The following is a 23054-nucleotide window of genomic DNA, read 5'->3' on the forward strand; positions in this document are numbered from 1 at the left end:
TGATATTGTTTTCTATCTCATAGATTGTTCTGCCCCCTTCCTTCTACATTCTTGGTCTTTATTGGCTTTTTATTTTCTCTCTTTCAGTGTGAGCATCTTCTCTGATATCAACATTTAACACTGGACATTCCTCTCCGGTTGCTGGCTTAGCTACATTCCGAAAGTTTTAATTTGCGATGCTTTAGGCATATACGCATGCATGTATTGTACATACTAAGTGGCTTTTTGGCTTGACTTCATAGAATCAGGGAATGCTGTCTGTGTAACCGCTGACTCCCTCGCTAGGACCTGCGTCACTGTTACACCGTCCACCTGTGCTGAGAATCATCCGTGGTCCCCCTCGCTGGCCTCCTGAGCGAGTGTGGGTTCTCGCAGCCTTTCGGTTATTCGATTGTACTTACCCTCTGAGTTCTATTTTCCCAAGCTCTTGGGTGTGTCTGCTGAATCCCAGTCCGGAAGTGCGGGCAGACATTTCAGCCAATTTGCAGAAAGCAATACCTCTGACCCTCCTTGGATGCCTCGACGGCTCTCCTCCCAGGGACGGTCCTCGGGCAGCCAGCTCTGCAGCCTGTTGACAGCGGTGCTTCTGGAAGGTGGACACGGCTCCAAGGCCAGCCCCTGGGGAAGCAGAGGTGAGGCCCCCGCAGGCTGCAGCCTCGGCAGTGAGCGCCCCCCCCCCTGCCCCCGCTGGAGTGAGCCACTCTCGGTGTGAGCAGGTGCTGATCCCCTCAGCGTCCCGTAGGTTTTGCTAACAAAATAAAAGGCCTTTCAGAGCGAAAGGCAAATGAGTGTTTACTTGAGACCAATAAGAACAACCATTCGGGAAACATCATTTAGGCAAAAGTCCACATAATGTTCCCATCGGGAGGCAAAGGCGAGGTGCTCAGAGGAAGGGAAGGGACCATTGCGTCAGTAGAAGGAGGCACCTCTGTTGGTGCGGACAATGCAGCACAGTGATGCTCATGCTGAAGGGAGCTGTCATCTCCGCCCAGTGGCCATGAGAGCTGCCTTCTTGGCAGCTTTGTAAATAGATTTTGGAAGCACAGGATTGCCTTAACCTGGTCCAGAGTTATTTTGCCCTGGTTTAATTTAACATTCCAGGATTTGAGACATAAGACGTGCAAGGCAGTGCCTCTGGGATGACAATTCCAGCTCCATTTTAAAGTGGCTTCGTTTAGCCCTAATCAGTTTGGCTCAGTGGATGCAGCGTGGACCTGCGGACTGAAGGGTCCCGGGTTCGAATCCTGTCAAGTGCATGTACCTTGCTTGCAGGCAGCATGGAGGCTGTGCCGAAGGAATTCTTATAACACAGAAAAGCTAAGTGAGGACTACTTTCCAGCCCCCCCCCCCCCCCACCCCTCTGCAGGTGGGAGGAAGGGTGGCGGGTGGGGAGGGTTTCGCAGATGCGCTTGCTGCCTGTGAAATCATTGCAGGGCTCAGTGCCGTCTTGCTCCTTCATCGTCCTCTGTTTTCCCTGAGGGTCCCCAGCTCTGGCCCAGAGGTCAGAGGGAGGACTGGAGCTGCAGGTGGCTGTCAGGAAGTGATCTCACAGCCGGAGACTAACATCAGGCCCCAGGCTGCGGGTGAGTAGATGGATGTGCCTGCAGCAGCGCAAGCACTTGGACTTGCCACCCCAGAGGCTGGACAGATGTGCAGCCTGACTGCCCAGGAGCAGCACGCGGCGGTGCTGGCTCAGAGGCAGGAGCGTGGGGACCGCAGGCCGAGGCCAGCACGCGGGGAGCACCCAGGGAGCACGCGGGGAGCACGCTGGGAGCACACGGGGAGTGCAGGGAGCGGGTCACCAGGTGACCAATGACGCCCTCCTGTCTCAACAAGTCAAGAGTTCCCGCAGTCCCCACTGTTTCCCTCCCCGAGGCCACCCCTCAGGCTGTGGAGGGGCTTCTCATCTCTGGGGTCCCCAGGTGACCCCAGGGGAGTCACTGCCCAGCACAGGCGGAGCCGGAATGACACCCATGAGGAACCGGAGAGCCTTTTTGCGTCTAACGTGCTGCTGTGTGAGGCGTGCAGCTCCTGGCCCCAGGAGCTCAGCAGTTGCTCCTGTTCTCTCCCTGCAAGCGACAGGGCATCTTCACTGTGGCCGCAGGGGATGGCACTGCACAGCGTCTCATAGGTCACCGCTGCCTGGCTGAGCGGGAGTGAGCAGAGGGAACTGGGGAGTGCTGGGGGGAGGGAGGAGTTGGGACCATTGTTAGGCTCAGCGGTAGCGAGTGAACAATGTGGAGCTCCTGTCATTTGTGATGTGTCGGGTACATTTTTATTTAACACTTAGGCTGTGCCAGGCCCTTCTCTGGCCACTGGGGGCAAACATGGATTCTACAGTGATGAGGTTGAGCATCAGTGGAGGACACAGCTGTTTACAAACAAACATTCATTGAAAAATGGTGGAAGAGGAGGGGGTGCAGGGCTGCCAGGGGGGGCAGGCTCTGAGCTGAGCCTTCCAGCAGCAAGGGCCCGGCCAGGAGCAAAGCCAGCCTCTGGCTTCTGAAGGAGTGGCGGGGTGTGGGCAGGTCCCCAGGGAGAGAGTAAGTATTGAACTCTCCCTGGATGGGGACCATGTCAGGCCCCGCCCTGGCGCTGGGGTTTCTTGAGCCCCCGCAGGCCTGGGAGGAAGCTCCCAAGAGCGACTGAATGGCGAGGCCAAGCCAGTATGTCAACTGGGACTTCAGCATCGAGTCCAAGCGCACAAGATCAAGGTGGGCCAACCACTGTCGGACCAAGGGGCGAGGAAGCAGAAGTGCAAGTGCGTGGAGAAACAAAGGCCTTGCCCCGCTGCCAGGACAGGGAGGAGGAGGGCTGAGGCGGGGGCTCCTAGGACCCCGGTGGGGCGCCTAGGACCCGAGTGGAGCCCCTAGGACCCAGGTGGGGCACCTAGGACCCGGGTGGGGCATCTAGGACCTGAATGGGGCATCTAGGACCCGGGTGGGGAGCCTAGGACCTGGGTGGGGCACCTAGGACCTGAGTGGGGCATCTAGGACCCGGGTGGGGTGCCTAGGACCTGAATGGGGCGCCTAGGACCTGAGTGGGGCGCCTAGGACCCGGGTGGGGAGCCTAGGACCTGAATGGGGCACCTAGGACCCGGGTGGGGCGCTTAGGACCTGAGTGGGGCTCCTAGAACCCAGGTGGGGCGCCTAGAACCCAGGTGGGGAGCCTAGAACACAGGTGGGGCACCTAGGACCTGAATGGGGTGCCTAAGACCCAGGAGCAGCTGGAGAGTCCCAGCCAGTCCACAGGAAGCTCCGTGCAGGGAGGTTAGAGAAGGTGCACGTGTGGCAGAGGGACCTCTGTCGCCTGTGTCCTCGGGCTCTGGCCCGGCTGGCTGGGGAGCAGCCCAGCTAAAGGCTGCAGTGGGTCGGAAGGCACTCAGCTGGGGGCTGTCAATGGACTGTGCTCCTGGCCCAGCACAGCCCTGGACCCATCAGGCCAGGCTCGCTCACAGCAGCAGCAGGGGTGAGATAGGCGTCACTGCCGAACGGAGGGCTCAGGTTAATTTGGAAATGTTTTAACTGAATAAGAATGTAGTCTCTGGTCCCTGGGAGATCATTCACGTGGGCCTCGGTCAACTCTGCACTGTTAGCACCCAGGGGCTTCGTCCTGGACTGTCCGCCCAGACCCCGGAAGGGAGGAGCGGGCCCCTGGGACCCTGTCCCTGACCCGGGGTCTATCCTGCGCAGGCCACCTTGTCAGCTGAGGGAGGGGAAAGCCCAACGCCTTCTCACGAGGCAGACACTGGGAGAGAAGCCGTCAGAGGCAGATCCGTCAGCAGGGAGAGCTCTTCAGGAAGACCCCCAGGGACGAAGGCCAGAGGGCCTGGCCCTGGGCCACATGCCCACCACTGTGTGTTAAAGGCCGAATTTCCTGGTCAGGTGGAGGGAAAGGAGAGGCCGGCCGTGGAGGCAACAGCCACCTTACTGACCTAGAAATAACCGTGTTTGTTTCAAATAATAGCAGCAAAGGCTGTCCCAGGATCTTATTACTAGCGCTATTTATAGGCCTCAGATGACAACCCAAAGACACAGTCACATTTTAACGCTGCAAAGCTCTTGGTCGGAAAGCAGTCATTCCCCAAAGTCAGCATTTTCCTGGAGGGAACCTGCGTCTCAGGCACTTGGGACACAGGTGGGACCCCAGAAGCACGGGCATCTCACAGCTGTTTCCCAGCCCCCGCCAGGGGGCCGAGGCCGGCAGCTCCTGCAGCCCGAGCCACATCAGCCCGGCTCCCGGCCTGGCCTAGCACTCCTAGCATAGAGTCTATTTTCTCCTCTCGAGTTTCAGCATCACCAGCTAGGATCAGTGATCTCTGCCAGTGCAGGCTGTGGGGGCCTGCTGGCCCAGCCCCTCAGACACAGAGCACATCTGCTGGATCTGGAGCGAGCTCTTAAGCACTCACATGGCTCTCAGTAGGCAAAGCACTGGTGTGCAAAGGGCCCCCCCACTTTGGAAGGTGCCGGCCAACGTCTCCTTCCCCCACACTCTATCCCTTGCAACAACCCCCCTCTGTGCAGGCACAGTCTCCTGAGTGCCCAGCTACCAAGATAAATGCCCCTCAGTTCTACCCAACTCACGTTTTATAGCTTAAAGGGGCTGGAGAAGGGGGAGGCCTGGCTCACAGGCCTGTCCGTGGGTGTGCGGGAGGGAGGGAGGAGGACTGAAGTACAGGGTTGGGAAGCTCTGCAACTAATGCATGGCCACTAAAACCAGCAAGACAAGAACAACATTAGCCTAAATCTCAATAGTTCATAATGTTTCCAAATATTTATTATATATATATATATATATATATATATATATATATATATATATATATACTAGAGGCCCGGTGCACAAATTTTTGTGCACCGGGCGGAGGGAGGGGTCCTCAAGCCCGGCCTGTGCCCTCTCGCAGTCTGGGACCCCTCGAGAGATAACGACCTGCTGGCTTAGGCCTGCTCCTGGGTGGCAGAGGGCAGGCCCAATCCCTAGGTGCAGCCCCTGGTCAGGCTCAGAGCAGGGCCGATTGGGGAGTTGGGGCGCTGCCCCGTCATGCACAGAGCAGGGCGGATCGGGAGGTTGCGATACCACCCTCAGTCACGCTCAGGGTAGGGCCGATTGGGGGGTTGTGGCACCATCCCCTGTCACGCATAGAGCAGGGCCGATCAGGGGGTTGGGGCGCTACCCCCTGTCACTCACAGAGCAGGGCCCATCAGGGGGGTTGGGGCTCCGTACCCTGTCACACACAGAGCAGGGTCTATCAGGGGGTTGGGGAGCTCCCCCCTGTCGTGCACAGAGCAGGGCCAATCAGGGGGTTGAGGAGCTCCCCCCTGTCACTCACAGAGTAGGGCCAATAGGGGAGCTGGGGCACCGCTCCCTGTCACACACAGAGCAGGGCGGATCAGGGAGTTGGGGTGCTGCACCCTGTCACACTCAGGGCAGGGCCAATGGGGAGGTTATGGCTCTACTCTGTCACACACAGAGCAAGGCCCGTGAAGGGGGGTTGGGGCGCCACCCTCTATCACCCACAGAGCAGGGCCGATCAGGGGGTTGGAGCGCCGCCACTGTCACACTCAGGGCAGGGCTGATGGAGAGGTTATGGCTCTACCCTGTCACACATAGAGCAGGGTCGATCAGGGGGTCGGTGCGCTGCACCCTGTCAAACACAGAGCCGCAGGGCAATCAGGGGATTGGGGAGCTCCCCCCTATCAGGCACAGAGCAGGGCTGATCAGGGGGTTGGGGCGCCTTCCCCTGTCACAAACAGAGCAGGGCAGATAGGGAGGTTGTGGCCCCGCCCCCTGTCACACACAGAGCCGCAGGGCGATCAGGGGATTGGGGAGCTCCCCCCCTATCAGGCACAAAGCAGGGCTGATCAGGGGGTTTGAGCGCTGCCCCCTGTCACGCTGATCCCGGTGCCGGGAGGCATATTACCCTTTTACTATATAGGATAGAGGCCTGGTGCATGGGTAGGGGCTGGCTGGTTTGCCCTGGATCAGGGTGGGGGTCCCCACTGGGGTGCCTGGCCAGTCTGGGTGAGGGGCTGAGGGCTGTTTTCCAGAAGCGGGTGAGTGAAGCTCCCAACCGCTCCTTTTTTTCTTTTTTTTCTTTTAATTCTGGGCCAGCTTTAGCTCTGAGGCCTCGCTGCTGAAAACATCGATACAATGTTGCAGCTGGCTGAAGGCAGGCTGACTGAAAGCCGGTTTCTGGGGTTTTGTTTAGCTTCTTATTTGCAACATAGTACATAGTTGCTTAGAGTTGCAGCTGAGAGGCCGGCAGCGGCAGGCGGGGAACGTTGGAGTTTGCCCTCACTGGAGCAAGCAAGCCTCCCTGCTCGCTTCAGGGCATGGCTGCCAGCCGCCATCTTGGATGACAGTTAATTTGCATAAGGATATGCTGATTAGCCAATGGGAAGGGTAGCGGTCGTACACTAATTACCATGTTTCTCTTTTATTAGTATATATATATATATATATATATATATATATATATATATATATGCCAAGTGACCAGAACGACTAGAATGACCAGTCACTAAGACGCACACTGTGGCTGGCCAACTGGCTTGATCAGGGGCAGGGCCGGTGGCCAATCTCCTGCAGCCCCTCCCCCCAGCTGGCCTGGCCCCCATAGACCCCAATTGGGGCATGCCAGCTGGACCCCACCAGTGCATGAATTTGTGCACCGGGCCTCTAGTGCCATATATTTTCTTTAATTTATGTTTAATTTTTTTTTTATTTTTAGGTCACTGTAGACTCACATGCAGTTACTCTATCCCTGTTTCCCCACTGCTATCACCTTGCGAACCTTCACTGCATCGCGATGACCAGCAACCACACTCAGGTTTCCCGCTTTAATGCACTCATCTGCGTGAACTTTTAGTTCCGTACAAATCTGTCACCTGTGCCTGTCGCTGTGCCCCTCACCACAGCCAAGGTACTAAATCTTTCCTTCCCCCAGGTCCCTCCCTGCCCTTTCATAATGGCACCCACCACTCCTCTCCCCCAATTAATTTAACAACATTTCATTTAAAAGTAAAATATATTGGTAGAAATAGAACAGGTACAGCCACTCTGAAAAACAGCCAGGCTATTTCTGATAAACCTCAATATGCAACTCCATCTCACACAGCCATGGACTGTGTACTGAGATTTCTTCCAGAGACATGAAACTTGTGTGTACACAAAAGCCTATACATAGTTTAAAGCAGCTTTATCTGTAATAGTCAAAAACTGGCAACACCCCAACTGTCCTTCCATGGGAGAATGGTCCATCCACACCCTGGAATAATTCTCATCACCCAATTCCAGCATGGGCTGCAAGAATAGGTAATAGGACAAGTAACTCCCTGGAACCAGCTGATAGCCTACAGTTCAATCCAGTTCTGACACTACTTGAAGATCGCAAAAGCATCTTCAGGTTAAGGGCTCCATCCCACAAGACTGCACCCCACACACACCAGACACCAGTCACAAGTCCAGGTCATCACCGGTGCTTCTACCCAGCTTCTATCGATCAGAGTCCCACCACCCCTCCTCGGGTTGGGTTGCTTTGCTAGAGCACCTCATAGGACTTGGAGAAACAGTCTACTCACTGGATCACCGGTTTATTATAAAAGGATATAACACAGGAACCGCCGATGGCTGGCCGCCATCTTGGTTGGGTTAATTTGCATATAGTCGCTTTCATTGGCTGGTGAGCATGGCTTAAGGTATAGCGAAGGTACAGTCAATTTGCATGTTTGTCTTTTATTGGTATATATATATATATATATATATATATATATATATATATATATATTAGAGGCCCAGTGCACAAAAATTTGTGCACTCGGCGGGGGCGGGGGGGGGGGGTCCCCAGGCCCGGCCTGTGCCCTCTCGCAGCCTGGGACCCCTCGAGAGATAATGACCTGCTGGCTTAGGCCTGCTCCCCGGTGGCAGAGGGCAGGCCCAATCCCTAGGTGCAGCCCCTGGTCAGGGATGGGGAAGAGGTGGAGCTTCCATGTCTTCTCCCAGAGCATCATTCTCCCCCCATATCCAGGTGTCAGAAGCTCCCAGAGCCTCTCCTTCTGGGTTTTATGGGAGCTTTGTCAGATAGGCATGAAGGATTAAACCATTAGCCACAGGGGTGATTCAACCTCCAGCCCTTGCCCCTCCCTGGAGGTCAGGGATAGGGACTGAAAGTTCCACCCCTTCAATCACATGGTCGGTTCTCCAGGCAACCAGCCCCCATCTGGAAGTTCTGTCCAAAAGTCACCTTGTTCACATAAAGGACACCTTTGTCCCTCTCATCACATAGGAAATTCCTAGGGTCTTAGGAGTTCTGTGCCAGAAATGAGGACAAAGACCAAATATATACATATATATGTTAGAGGCCTGGTGCACAAAAATTTGTGCACTCGGGGCGGGGGTCCCTCAGCCCGGCCTGTGCTCTCTCGCAGTCTGGGACCGCTCGGAAGATGTCCACCTGCTGGCTTAGGCCCGCTCCCTGGGGGATTGGGCCCAAGCTGGCAGTCAGACATCCCTCTGGCAGCCTGGCAGCCCTCGGGAGATGTCCACTTACCAGCAGGGAGCAGACCTAAGCTGCAGTCGGACATCCTTAGCGCTGCTGAGGAGGCAGGAGAGGCTCCCACCACCACCGCTGTACTGGCAGCCATCAGCCTGGCTTGTGGCTGAGCAGAGCTCCCCCTGTGGGAGCGCACTGACCACCAGGAGACAGCTCCTGCATTGAGCATCTGTCCCCTGGTGGTCAGTGTGTGTCATAGTGACCAGTCAATCCCAGTCATTCTGCTGTTAGAGTCAATTTGCATATTGCCCTTTTATTATATGGGATAGAGGCCTGGTGCACAGGTGGGGGCCAGCTGGTTTGCCCTGAAGGGTGTCCCGGATCAGGGTGGGGGTCCCGCTTGGGTGCCTGGCCAGCCTGGGTGAGGTGCTGATGGCTGTTTGCAGCTGGTCACACCCCCTTCAGGATGGGGGTCCCCACTGGGGTCCCTGGTCAGCATGGGTGAGGAGCTGATGGCTGTTTGCAGGCTGGTCAAGCCCCTCCCCCCCAGTGGGGACCCTCACCCCATGGAGGTTTGGCCAGCCTGGGTGAGGGGCTGATGGTTGTTTTCAGGCTTTCCACACCCCCTTTAGGGTGGGAGGTCCCCTCTGGGGTGCCTGGCCAATCTGGGTGAGGGGCTGAGGGCCGGCTGGCCAAGCCCCTCTAGTGACGGAAGCTCCCAGCCTCTCCTTTTTTTCCTTTTTTTTAATTCTGGGATTTATTTACCTTCTATAATTGAAACTTTGTTGCTTTGAGTGGAGCTCAGAGCTGGCCAGGGCAGGCAGGAGGGAAGCCTCTTGCTTGCTCCAGCTCCGTGGCCACAGTCGGCTGAAAGCAGGTATCTGGGGTTTATTTACCTTCTATAATTGAAACTTTGTTGCTTTGAGTGGAGCTCAAAGCTTGGCTTCCTCCATCATTGGGGCAAGCAAGCCTCCTGCTTGCTCCAGCTTTGTGGCTGCTGGCTGCCATCTTGGTTGGGTTAATTTGCATATAGTCGCTTTCATTGGTTGGTGAGCATGGCTTAAGGCGTAGCGAAGGTACAGTCAATTTGCATGTTTGTCTTTTATTGGTATATATATATATATATATATATATATATATATATATATATATATATTAGAGGCCCAGTGCACAAAAATTTGTGCACTCGGGGGGGGGGGGGGTCCCCAGGCCCGGCCTGTGCCCTCTCACAGCCTGGGACCCCTCGAGAGATAATGACCTGCTGGCTTAGGCCTGCTCCCCGGTGGCAGAGGGCAGGCCCAATCCCTAGGTGCAGCCCCTGGTCAGGCTCAGAGCAGGGCTGATTAGGGAGTTGGGGCGCCGCCCCCTGTCATGCACAGAGCAGGGCAGATCAGGAGGTTGTGATGCCACCCTCAGTCACACTCAGGGTAGGGCCGATTAGGGGATTGGGGCACCTCCCCCTGTCACACTCAAGGCAGGCTCAATGGGGAGGTTGCAGCGCCACCCCCTGTCACTCACAGAGCAGGGCCCATCAGGGGGTTGGGGACCTCCCCCCTGTCATACACAGAGTAGGGCTGTTAGGGGAGTTAGGGCACCGCCCCCTGTCACACACAGAGCAGGGCAGATCAGGGTGTTGGGGCACCACCCTCTATCACCCACAGAGCAGGGCCGATCAGGGGGTTGGGGCGCCACCACTGTCACACTCAGGGCAGGGCCGATGGGGAGGTTATGGCTCTACCCTGTCACACACAGAGGCAGGGCCTGTGGGTGGGGAAGGGTTGGGGCGCTGCACCCTGTCACACACAGAGCAGGGCTGATCAGGGGGTTGGGACGCCACACCCTGTCACACACAGAGCCGCAGGGCGATCAGAGGATTGGGGAGCTCCCCCCTATCAGGCACAGAGCAGGGCTGATCACGGGGTTGGGGCGCCTTCCCCTGTCATGAACAGAGCAGGGCGGATAGGGAGGTTGTGGCCCCGCCCCCGTCACACACAGAGCCGCAGGGCGATCGGGGGTTTGGGCGCTGCCCCCTGTCACGCTGATCCGGTGAGGGGCTGAGGGCTGCTTTCAGGCTGGTGGTTGTTGACTGAAGCTCCCAACCACTCCTTTTTTTTCTCTTTTTTTTATTTTATTCTGGGCCAGCTTTAGCTCTGGCTCTAGCTCTGAGGCTTCCGCTGCTGAGCGCTGAGCGTTCTATAATCGAAACAATGTATAACTCCAGCTCTGAGATCTGAAAGCTGGTTTCTGGGGTTTTGTTTATCTTCTATATTTGTTACAAAGTTTCAAACTGCCGGCTCAGAGGCCGGCAAGTCAGGCGGGGAACGTTGGAATCTGCAGTCACTGAAGCAAGCAAGCCTCATGTTCGTTTCCAGCTGCCTGGCTGCCGGCCACCATCTTGGCTGACAGTTAATTTGCATATACTCACTGATTAGCCAATGGGAAGCATGTCAGAGGTATGGTTAACTACCATGTTTGTCTATTATTAGATAGGATATATATATATATATATTTTTTTTTTTTCTTATTATAAATCTCAATGTCACACCATGGAAAACTGCTCAGCAATGAAAAGTAATGAACTATTGGTACATAAAACAACTTGGATGAATCTCCAAGGAATTATTATGAAAAATGCCTATCCCCAAAGGTTACATAGTATGTGATTCCATTTTTATAACATTCTTGAAATAACTGGATTTTCAAAATAGACAGGGATTGCTTCTGACCTGCTCTAAAATGGTGATCTCTGAGCTCTAGGAGTTCTGCTGTTGGTTTAACCTGCAAGTTAGGGGGAACAGGAGGATGGTATAGGGAGAGGCAGAGTCGCTCTAGGAACTGGCTCCTGTGATTATGGAGCCGGCAAGTCTCTCAAGCACAGGGTGCACGGGCAAGCTGAGGCCCAGGAGCGCGCTGGGCAGGTCCAGTGCAAGGCAGGGAAGCCGTGTCCCCGCCACAGGTGGCAGGAGGAAGAACCCCTTTACCCTCGAAAGCCATTTGTTCCATGCAGACCTTCAGCCGATTGGCTGAGACCCGCCCACACTGGGTAGGGCAGTCAGCTTTACTCAGTCCATCAATCCAGGTGCTAATTTCATCCAGAAACACTCACAGACACAGCCAGAGTCATGCTTTATGAGGGAGCTGGGAACCCAGAGCCCTGTCAAGTTGACACATAAAGTTAACCATTATGACTTGTATTTTAACATCATTAATAATTAATTTCCTTGGTAATCCCATGTTTTGGTTTTGTCTGGTTTTAACAACACCCCCTGCCTCCACAACATAGTCAAAACTTTAGTGGCCTAAAACCAACATCCTTCTGTGCTGATGGTCTTGTGCGTCAGGAGAGAGGGAGGCTCAGCCAGCAGCTCCTGCCTGACTCCCGGGGTGTCGGCTGGGCTGAGAGGACATCCTGGCTCCTGCGCAGAGGCCTCCAGCACTCAGCCTGCACCTCCTGGCCTCCTGGCCTCCTCACCACCGCAGGCCCGGGGTCACAGTGCTCGCACATGCTGCCTCCCACACCCAGGGCGATGCAGGTTCTGGGTGATGCATTGCTCCCACCTTATTCTATGGCCCAAGTATCAGCAGCGCCGCCAGGATTTGAGGGGGTGGGGAAGGACAGCCTGCAGTGAGGTGAGGGAGTGAAGGTGACTCTGAAGGAAAGCATGTGCCTGGGAGTCCAAGCCACCCCTCCTGTGTATGTAGCATTAAAGCATCGTTCCGACCAGCAGCCCGGGGCTTCTCCAGCCACCAGCAGTCAGTGAGGCTGAGAATCCACCGACAAGGACCAGTTAACCGGTGGGAAGGGGTCGGGAAAGTGTGCGGGACTGAACGAAACGCCATTTGAGCCGTGGCCTGGCAGCTCTGTAAGGTGCTTGCGCTCTGAGCTCATCAGAGGCCTGACTGCATTCTCTTCAGAGCCTCCGGTGGGATGCAATCGGCTGCCTGCTGAGTCTGGGGCACATTGTACCCCAACCCTCTCCTACTTCAGAGCTTCGGCCTGTGTCCTGGCTGCACCCTGAGTGGCCAGGCCCAGAACCTTCTACGTGGCCATCTCCATCCTGGCTGGAGCACGGAGAGCCTCGGGCAGCAGAGCGCCTGCCGAGGGAGCCATGTGCATGCAGGGAGCACCCGAGTCCCCATCTCCCACCTGCCTGGTACACCTCCCTGCCTCCCCGCCTCCCAGCCTCCCAGCCTCCCCGCCTCCCAGCCTCCCAGCCTCCCAGCCTCCCCGCCTCCCAGCCTCCCAGCCTCCCCGCCTCCCAGCCTCCCCACCTCCCAGCCTCCCTGCATCCCCCCCTCCCAGCCTCCCAGCCTCCCAGCCTCCCCGCCTCCCAGCCTCCCAGCCTCCCCACCTCCCCGCCTCCTCGCCTCCCCGCCTCCCAGCCTCCCAGCCTCCCTGCCTCTCCACGTCCCCGCCTCCTCGCCTCCCAGCCTCCCAGCCTCCCCACCTCCCAGCCTCCCAGCCTCCCCGCCTCCCAGCCTCCCCACCTCCCTGCCTCCTCGCCTCCCCGCCTCCCAGCCTCCCAGCCTCCCTGCCTCTCCACCTCCCCACCTCCCAGCCTCCCAGCCTCCCGGCCTCCCAGCCTCCCCGCCTCCCAGCCTCCTGGACTCCCAGCCTCCCAGCCTCCCAGCCTCCCCGCCTCCCTGCCTCCCGGCCTCCCAGACTCCATAGAGAGGAGCCGACTGGGTGCCAACAGACCTGGGGCCTCTCAGTTCCTCCCTGGAGCCAGGCAGAACGCCAATTCCCAACGTTTGAGAAGGTGTTTCCCTGGCTCTGCAGCTCCTGGTGTTAAATCATCGACTCAGATGGGAATGACCTGTTGGACTTCTGGCCTCCTAGTTGGTCCTGTGAACAGAGGGGCTGTCTGTGGATGAGGTGACTGGCCTCCTGGGGACGGCCACAAGGCAGAAATCAGAGAGGGAAACAGGCAGTTGGTGGCATCGGTCCCCCAGCGCGAGAGCGGCTCGCTGCTCAGTCCCAAGGCAAAGTCCCCGGGGCCAGGGGACAGAGGAGGGGTTCCCACCGCCTGCCTGGCCGGTGTGTGTCCAGCTTCCCCCCTTCCCTGGACAGCCTTGGTGGCCCAGACCCACTGCACCCCGTCCTGCGCCCTACCCCGGCTTTCAGAACAGCATGAGCTGGTATGGTTCCCGTTTAAGCACCTGCACAAATGGCTTTTGACCCACCACTCAAGGAAGAAGCCAAAAGGGTGCCAGGCCCCAGCAGTGCGGTTTCCCAGGGTGGACGGGCCTGCTGCCTGGGCACGGGCCCTTCTCCCACGGCATCCGGGCCAAATGGGCACGTGCTCAGCCAGAGCTCTTGGGTTAAAGGGGGTCCGGTTACCACTGAAAGGCAAACCTGTGCTCAGAAAACTTCTCGAACGTTGGGGAGGTGGCCTGGCTGGGCTTTCCAGGGCCAACCTGGTCCCCAGCGTCTGGCCAGCCAGACACCCGCAGCCAGAGCCTCTCAGGGGAAGGGACAGTGACAGAGGCCAGAGGAAGGACGGCGTTCCTGCTCCCTCCTGGGCCAGGCGTGCCTGGGGACCTGGGCCAGGCACAGTCCCAAACACTGGGAACAAAGTTAAAGACCGTGTTGGCATTTGGACAGGGCCCCACTGGGCGGGAACTCTGGTTTGCTAACCAGAGAGTGAGCCTCCTGCTGAAACTCGGAGGGAGGAGAGAACAGCCATAAGCAGATCAGCCCCAGCCCCGGCACTGGGGCACCGAGGAGGCCGGCCTCTGCCCTCCGGGCCCCTGCAGGCCCACAGCCCCGGCACTGGGGCACCGAGGAGGCCGGCCTCTGCCCTCCGGGCCCCTGCAGGCCCACAGCCCCGGCACCGGGGCACCGAGGAGGTCGGTCCTTGCCCTCCAGGCCCCTGCAGGCCCACAGCCCCGGCACCGGGGCACCGAGGAGGCCGGTCCCTGCCCTCCGGGCCCCTGCAGGCCCACAGCCCCGGCACCGGGGCACCGAGGAGGCTGGCCTCTGCCCTCCGGGCCCCTGCAGGCCCACAGCCCCGGCACCGGGGCACCGAGGAGGTCGGTCCTTGCCCTCCAGGCCCCTGCAGGCCCACAGCCCCGGCACCAGGGCACCGAGGAGGCCGGCCTCTGCCCTCTGGGCCCCTGCAGGCCCATAGCCCCGGCACCAGGGCACCGAGGAGGCCGGTCCCTGCCCTCCGGGCCCCTGCAGGCCCACAGCCCCGGCACCGGGGCACCGAGGAGGTCGGTCCCTGCCCTCCTGGCCCCTGCAGGCCCACAGGCCGGCTACTCAGCCTGCCTCCGGCCGAGCAGCACAGGACGCTCCGTCTATTTTTAGAGCCGCATTAGAAAGCTCGGTGCCTTCTGAAGTGCTTCCTTTCCTCGAGCGTCTGTGCCCTGATTGAGCTCCACACCCACACCGCTTAGACCCACACCGCCAGGACCCTGCACCGCCCCGCGCCCATACCGCCCCGGACGCACTGGCGCACCTTTTACCTGAATTGCCAAGGAAGCTTGACATGAGCAGCATTTGTGGTTTGTTTCTTAATCTGGCTCCGTCTCTGAGTCCCAGAGCCACAGTGTGGCGGCCACTCTGGCAAAGCAGTGTCTTCCCACAGCCCAGAGCGCACCTGCCAGCCCTTCCCAGGCGCCGCCAGCTCTCCTGTGTGTGCAGCAGCCCGAGGCTGCGCCTGGGCCCTGCTCCTCACAGCAAGGCCACGGCCATGAGCAGCCCCCACTCCCCTCCGCCCCGGAATGCCACAAAGCACAGTGACTTACTGGGCATCATGGTCCCCACAAACTTAGCCAGGCTCCCAGGTAACAGGCCGAGTCCACCCAGTAGGAAAACAGGCCCTGCCCCAGATGCCTCTCCCCTGGGCCTCACCCCTGCTCCTGCCACCACCTCAGGGACTGGTCCAGGTCTCCCTCTCCCCTGGGCCTCACCCCTGCTCCTGCCACCACCTCAGGGACTGGTCCAGGTCTCCCTCTCCCCTGGGCCTCACCCCTGCTCCTGCCACCACCTCAGGGACTGGTCCAGGCCTCGCTCTCTCCTGGGCCTCATCCAGCTGAAAACACAGTCAAATGCCTCTTCCACGTGCTGTCGGGGGACCCACAGCTCTGGGGGTCGGGAGCCTGTCTGAGCGCCCAGGCCTGAGGCTGCCCCACCTCCGGGGGAGAGGACACTCCTGAGCAAGGGCCTCGATTCTTGCAGGTGCGAGGCAGGGCAGTGCGTTGTAGACCTCCATTCACTACCGACCTCAAGTGACACCTGGGAAGATGCTGCCCCACCCAGGACTGGGCCCGGTCAGAGCCCCCGGATTCAGGCACCGTGTCGGCAGTCGCTCGTTACAGAGATGCGCTGTGCCGGGTGGCAGGGCTTCGAGCATGTGGGTGGAACTCCACAAGGACCCGCGATGGCAGACGCACAGCATGACACTCATTTAACAAAGTGGGGGCCCCAATGTGCACCGTGGACTTGGGTTAATAATAACGCACCAACGTTAATTATAACAAAGGGACCGCACTCCTGCAGCAGGTCGAGGAGAGGGAAAACTGGGTATGTGAACTCTACACACGATCTGATAATGACTGTGTAAATCACAGCTCTACTCAAAAAATAAACTGAGACTCTGCGGGTGGAAAAAAGGAGAGAAAAGAATCCACGTGTCCATTCAGAGCCGTTTGCACACAATGTGCCCGGAAGGCTCTGGGCGGCGGCAGAGCTGGGAAAGGGGGGACAGCTATGACCTTCCATTCCCTTTGAGTGGTGAACCCAGTGCGTGCGCTACCTCTTCAGCAGTGACTGTGATTTAGCTGAGAATACGGCAGCTAAGACCAAGCTTTCAATAGCACAGGCAGAAGCGAAGCGCTGGGGAGAGAGCAGAGCCAACAACCCTAACTGCCGAGACAGGTGGGCCACATGCTCAGCCTTCAGATGTGTGTGGGTGGTTTTTGTTTGACCGAATATTGGTAGATTCCAAATTACAGTGCAGCTGTCCAGCTTCTGAGCAACAGGAGGTTGTCACGTGGTAAACCCCGGTCCCCTGGGACAGCCGGCCGGAGCCAGGAGGGCCCCTCGGACGCAGCGGTGGTGTAGGTGCCCCCAGCGGCCCTGCTGTCTTGTGCCGAGTGTCCCTCGTTCCAGAGCCTTCGGGGCTGCCCTGTGCCTATGTGTCAGTCTCGGAGGCGACTGGCTCCTTGAGTCACCGACCTTCCCTTCCATGAAGCGCCCGTTCTGCCTGGGGAGGACCTCCGGGTACCGTGGTGATGACTCAATACAAGATCTACCACAAAGGCGAAGGTGCCGCCCTGCTCCCAGCCTCCCTGCCCACGAATTCCTAAACACATCTGGGAGGCGAAGGCCAGGGGACAAAACCATTAACAAGGACTTGCAGGTTAAAGGGCTGGGCAGGGCGGAGACTAGGTGTGGCAGGGACTAGGGTGGGGCGGGGCTTAGGGTGGGGCTTAGGGTGGGGCAGGGACTGGGTGGGACGGGGACTGGGTGGGGCGGGGACAGGGTGGGGCGGGGACTGGGTGGGGTGAAGACTGGGTGGGGCAGGGATTGGTTGGGGTGAAGACTGGGTGGGGCAGGGACAGGGTGGGGTGAAGACTGGGTGGGGAGGGGACTGGGTGGGGAGGGGACTGGGTGGGGTGGGGACTGGGTGGGGAGGGGACTGGGTGGGGCGGGGACTGGGTGGGGAGGGGACTGGGTGGGGCGGGGACTGGGTGGGGAGGGGACTGGGTGGGGAAGGGACTGGGTGGGGAAGGGACTGGGTGGGGTGAAGACTGGGTGGGGAGGGGACTGGGTGGGGAGGGGACTGGGTGGGGTGGGGACTGGGTGGGGCGGGGACTGGGTGGGGCAGGGACAGGGTGGGGTGAAGACTGGGTGGGGAGGGGACTGGGTGGGGAGGGGACTGGGTGGGGTGGGGACTGGGTGGGGAGGGGACTGGGTGGGGCAGGGACAGGGTGGGGTGAAGACTGGGTGGGGAGGGGACTGGGTGGGGAGGGGACTGGGTGGGGTGGGGACTGGGTGGGGCGGGGACTGGGTGGGGAGGGGACTGGGTGGGGCAGGGACTGGGTGGGGAGGGGACTGGGTGGGGAAGGGACTGGGTGGGGTGAAGACTGGGTGGGGAAGGGACTGGGTGGGGAGGGGACTGGATGGGGCGGGGACTGGGTGGGGTGGGGACTGGGTGGGGCGGGGACTGGGTGGGGCAGGGACAGGGTGGGGTGAAGACTGGGTGGGGAGGGGACTGGGTGGGGAGGGGACTGGGTGGGGTGGGGACTGGGTGGGGAGGGGACTGGGTGGGGCAGGGACAGGGTGGGGTGAAGACTGGGTGGGGAGGGGACTGGGTGGGGAGGGGACTGGGTGGGGTGGGGACTGGGTGGGGCGGGGACTGGGTGGGGAGGGGACTGGGTGGGGCAGGGACTAGGTGGGGAGGGGACTGGGTGGGGAAGGGACTGGGTGGGGTGAAGACTGGGTGGGGAAGGGACTGGGTGGGGAGGGGACTGGGTGGGGCGGGGACTGGGTGGGGCAGGGATTGGGTGGGGTGGGGACTGGGTTGGGCGGGGAGTGGGTGGGGCGGGGACTGGGTGGGGTGAAGACTGGGTGGGGAAGGGACTGGGTGGGGCAGGGATTGGGTGGGGCAGGGACTGGGTGGGGTGAAGACTGGGTGGGGCGGGGACTGGGTGGGGCAGGGATTGGGTGTGGCGGGGACTGGGTGGGGTGAAGACTGGGTGGGGAAGGGACTGGGTGGGGAAGGGACTGGGTGGGGCAGGGATTGGGTGGGGCGGGGACTGGGTTGGGCGGGGAGTGGGTGGGGCAGGGAGAGGGTGGGGTGGGGAGTGGGTTGGGCGGGGAGTGGGTGGGGCGGGGAGTGGGTGGGGCGGGGACTGGGTGGGGTGAAGACTGGGTGGGGAAGGGACTGGGTGGGGCCGGGATTGGTTGGGGTGAAGACTGGGTTGGGCGGGGAGTGGGTGGGGTGAAGACTGGGTGGGGAGGGGACTGGGTGGGGCGGGGACTGGGTGGGGAAGAGACTGGGTGGGGCAGGGATTGGTTGGGGTGAAGACTGGGTTGGGCGGGGACTGGGTTGGGCGGGGACTGGGTGGGGCGGGGACTGGGTGGGGTGAAGACTGGGTGGGGAAGGGACTGGGTGGGGCAGGGATTGGTTGGGGTGAAGACTGGGTTGGGCGGGGAGTGGGTGGGGCGGGGACTGGGTGGGGTGAAGACTGGGTGGGGAAGGGACTGGGTGGGGCAGGGATTGGTTGGGGTGAAGACTGGGTTGGGCGGGGACTGGGTGGGGCGGGGACTGGGTGGGGTGAAGACTGGGTGGGGAAGGGACTGGGTGGGGCAGGGATTGGGTGGGGCGGGGACTGGGTGGGGTGAAGACTGGGTGGGGCGGGGACTGGGTGGGGCAGGGATTGGGTGGGGCGGGGACTGGGTTGGGCGGGGAGTGGGTGGGGCGGGGACTGGGTGGGGTGAAGACTGGGTGGAGTGGTGACTGGGTTGGGCAGGGAGTGGGTGGGGCGGGGACTGTGTGGGGCAGGGACTGGGTGGGGTGAAGACTGGGTGGGGAAGGGACTGGGTGGGGCAGGGATTGGTTGGGGTGAAGACTGGGTTGGGCGGGGACTGGGTGGGGCGGGGACTGGGTGGGGTGGGGATTTGGCGGGGGCAGGGCACGAGCATTGCGGACTGGTTATTGAACTGTTGTTACTGTTTGCTGTTTTAAGAGGAAAAATACCTAATGCCTGTGCATGGAGAGTATTATTTTGTGGCAACAAGAGGCCAACGCTGCCCGCTTTGCTTCCCCGCAGTGTTTTAATCTCATAAAACGTGTCAGCCTGTGGATTCGCCCGCTGGCCCTCTCCCCGCAGAGAAATCTAACGGGGCCCTCAGTCCTGGCCGAGGGCAGGACCGACAGGAGCAGCCGCCCCTGCCCGAGGCCTCCTGGGACGGACGGCCAGGCTCCTGCGGGCGAGGGGAGGGCACGGAAGTGGCATCACAGCTGCAGCGGGCGGCCCTCGAGGACCTGAGAGCTGCCCCGAGGGGCTGCTGCCAGCCCTCGGCCAGCACCGGCAGCGCTGAGAGGCGCTGGGCATCTTTTTCCTGGGGTGTCTCTCTGTTTCTCTCCATTTAGCAAGAGTGTGTCCCTTTCGCTTCCAATTGCACTGGGGGGACTGGATGCATTGCAGCCTCAGCCAGAGGCGCGAACGTTAGTCACAATGTGCAGCGGCGGCTTCTGGGGTCCCCCTGGGTTGGGGTGCAGGGTGAGAAGACAGCCCAGGAGTGTGAAGCCCCGGTGGCAGTGTGGAAAGCCCTCAGATGCTGGGTCACCTGGGGTGCTGTTACCTCCAGGCCCTCTGAGATCAGCTGCACCAGGTGTCGGTGGGACAGGAATGCCAGGACCCAGGCGGGCTGGCCACCAGCTCCAGTTGGAGAAGCACAAGCTGCCGGGACAGGAGCCGCTCCTCCCGCAGCCTGGGCTCCGCTGTCCCTCCCCGCAAGCTCCAGAATCCACGGCCTTCGATGGCCGTCTGACAAGGGCCTTCGGGAGCTGTTGCCAGCGTGGCACTTACTTAGGCTACAAATGGGAAGGGACGGGAGGCGCAGGGCCGCCCTCTCAGGTGAGGGAGCAGGAGGAGACTAGCCCTAGACCTTCGGAGGTTAGCCTGGGGCAGGACCCTGCAGCCGCCTCAGGCCGGCGTCTCCCTTCTAGAAAAGACACAAGTATAGACATCAAGACCAGCGCAGTGGTGTCAGGAGTCAAGGGGACATGGCGGTGAAAGGTGGGGGTGGAGGTGTCTTACCTTGGCTGCTCCAATGTCAGCTCCTGGGCTGTCACGGGGAGCTTCAGTTCTGCAAGAGGCCCCCGTTGGAGAAACCAGGTAAAAGGCACACGGTCTCTCTGTAGTGGCTCGTACAACCGCATGTGAACCTACAGCCACTCAAAATAAAATCACTTAAAGTTTTAGACAGAACAAATAAACAGAAAAATTAATAAATCTGAAAGGATTCTAATGTCGTGTTCATACATAAAGGCAAGTACGTTAATACACATAAAGTAACAGGAGGAAATGGGAAAATGACTTCGGAAGCCAGGGATTCGGTGAATAACAGCTACTTCCTAGCGCAAACATTGTAAGTATCACAAAGATTTCAAAGTTCATCCTCAAAACTTAAAGAAATATTACCCTCAGAGCCTGAGCCCATTTCTCCCATTGGATTCTCGGTGGCTCCCTTAACAGCTCCCTTTTCCACCGGAGGACCGAGCCCAAGGCCATCTTCAAACAGCCCCCGTGCAGCCCCACGCACATGGCTGCTCCCGCAGCCTCACAGCGTGTCCCCAGCAGCTCGCTTCCCAGCATGCCCACGCTCTGACCATCCCCACACTGGAGAATGCGCGAGTCTCCCTTCTTTTTTCATATGGCCTCAGAGTCTGCGTCTACCTGTCCCCTCTCCCCGTGGGCCCTTTACGCAGCTTTTCAATGGACCCACTGGGGGGCTGTCCACAGTTTAAATTCTTTTTTTTTTTAATATTTTATTGATTTTCCACAGAGAGGAAGGGAGATAGAGAGTTAGAAACATCGATGAGAGAGAAACACCGATCAGCTGCCTCCTGCACACCCCCCACCGGGAATGTGCCCGCAACCCAGGCACATGCCCTTGACCGGAATCGAACCTGGGACCCTTCAGTCCGCAGGCCGACGCTCCATCCACTGAGCCAAACTGGTTTCGGCCACAGTTTAAATTCTTTCCTGTTCATCTAACCTGTTGCATGGACTTAAGGTCATGGGATAAGTCAGGGATTTTTTCTTCTGATCTGGATACAGTTCTCTTTAAAAAGTTAGAAAAAGTAGCACATTTCATGCCATTAACAAAACATGCCAATGCAGCTGTAAGCTACAGTGTCTCATCTCCACAGATGGTAATAGTGGGCAATGGAACAACTTCTGCCCATTTGGGGTTTGATGACACATTGAGCATCAGTGGGACTGGGCCCTGATCGCGTGCACATGCCCAGATGTGTTCGTTGCTGTGTAACAATCACCCTGCAGCCGGGAGGTGGACGCAGCCACAGGTGGCCATTGCCTGACTGCTGTGAGTCAGGTCCAGGGGCCTTACCCGAGAGGCTCTGGTCAGGCTCTCTCATGGGGGACAAGGCCAGTGCTTTCGTCTGAAGGTGGTCCGGCAGAAGGAATTTCCTCTTACTCAAAAGAGGCCAGCTTTTCTGTTCACTGCAGGTCATCAACTGGTTGGATGAGACCCACCCACACTGGGGGGGCATCTGCTCACTCTATAGATTTAAATGTTAAGCTCACTCAATGAGTGTTTCGGATTTCTTAGGCTATATTCCACACCCCTGTATTCATAGCAGCACAATTTAAATAGCTAAGATCTGGAAACAGCCCAAGTGCCCATCAGCAGACGAGTGGATAAAAAGCTGTGGTACATTTACACCATGGAATACTATGCAGCTGTAACAAAGCAGGATCTCTTACCCTTTGAGACAACATGGAGGGACCTGGAGAGTATTATGCTAAGTGAAATAAGCCAGTCAGAGATAGACAAGTATCACATGATGTCACTCATGACATCATGTGGAATCTAATGAACAAAATACACTGATGAACAAAATAGATCCAGAGACATAGAAGCATGGAACAGACTGTTGAACCTCAGAGGGAAGGAGGGAGTGGGAAGAGATCAACCAAAGACCTTGTATGCATATATGAATAACCCATGGACACAGACAATAGGGTGGTGAAGGCCTGGGGCAGGCAGCGGGGGGGGTGGCGGGGAGGGCAGAAGGGGGGTGTTTAGAAGGAATCAATGGGGGGGGAAGAAGGACATGTATAATACTTTCAACAATAAAGATTTTTAAACATAAAAATAAATAAATGTTAAGCTCATCCAAAAATGTACAGAATAATGTTTAAACAAATATCTGGGCACCCCATGGCCCAGTCAAGTTAACACATAAAATCGGTGGCCATGCCCACTTTTCTCTATTAACCACCAGCATTAATTATAACCCTACTCTCCCCGAGGTGTTTCACTGGACTACCCCCTGCCCATCTGGGGGGGAGTCTGATTCTCAGATGCATCACCACCTGCTCAGGACCACCTGCAATGCTTCTCCTTCTCCCATCCCTGCACTTGGAGTCTCCTTCCCACCACACACACCCCAGCCCTATGCCTAGTTTTGGGTGAAATAGTTAATGTTGTAAATATTTTAAGTTGCAGACTGTTACTATGCTTTATCTTCCAGAATGAATGCTCAGCCTCAAGAATCCTTAGTTAACACACACATGCTCATTCTTCAGTTATTAACCGTAGCCTCTTAGAGCCTGAAGGGTAGCCCAAGACGTCCTGTCTGCCCCCGGCGTGTCGGCCTCCGCCTCTCAGGGTCACGGGGCCTTCGTTTCACCCTCCTCAGATAATGCAGTGGCTGTCCTTTCTGAGGCCCGATGTTCCAAAATGACCCCATTTTTTCTGAAACATAAATTTTATTTTTTCTCAAAATAATTTATTTGGATAATTTTCTTAATAGTTATCTTCTATCCTCCAGTGCTGTTAATGTGACATGTAACACTA

Source organism: Myotis yumanensis, unplaced genomic scaffold (genome assembly GCF_028538775.1).
Source record: "Myotis yumanensis isolate MYYU_CA2020_CCGP unplaced genomic scaffold, mMyoYum1.0.hap1 SCAF_21, whole genome shotgun sequence".
NCBI classification, from domain to species: Eukaryota; Metazoa; Chordata; class Mammalia; order Chiroptera; family Vespertilionidae; genus Myotis; species Myotis yumanensis.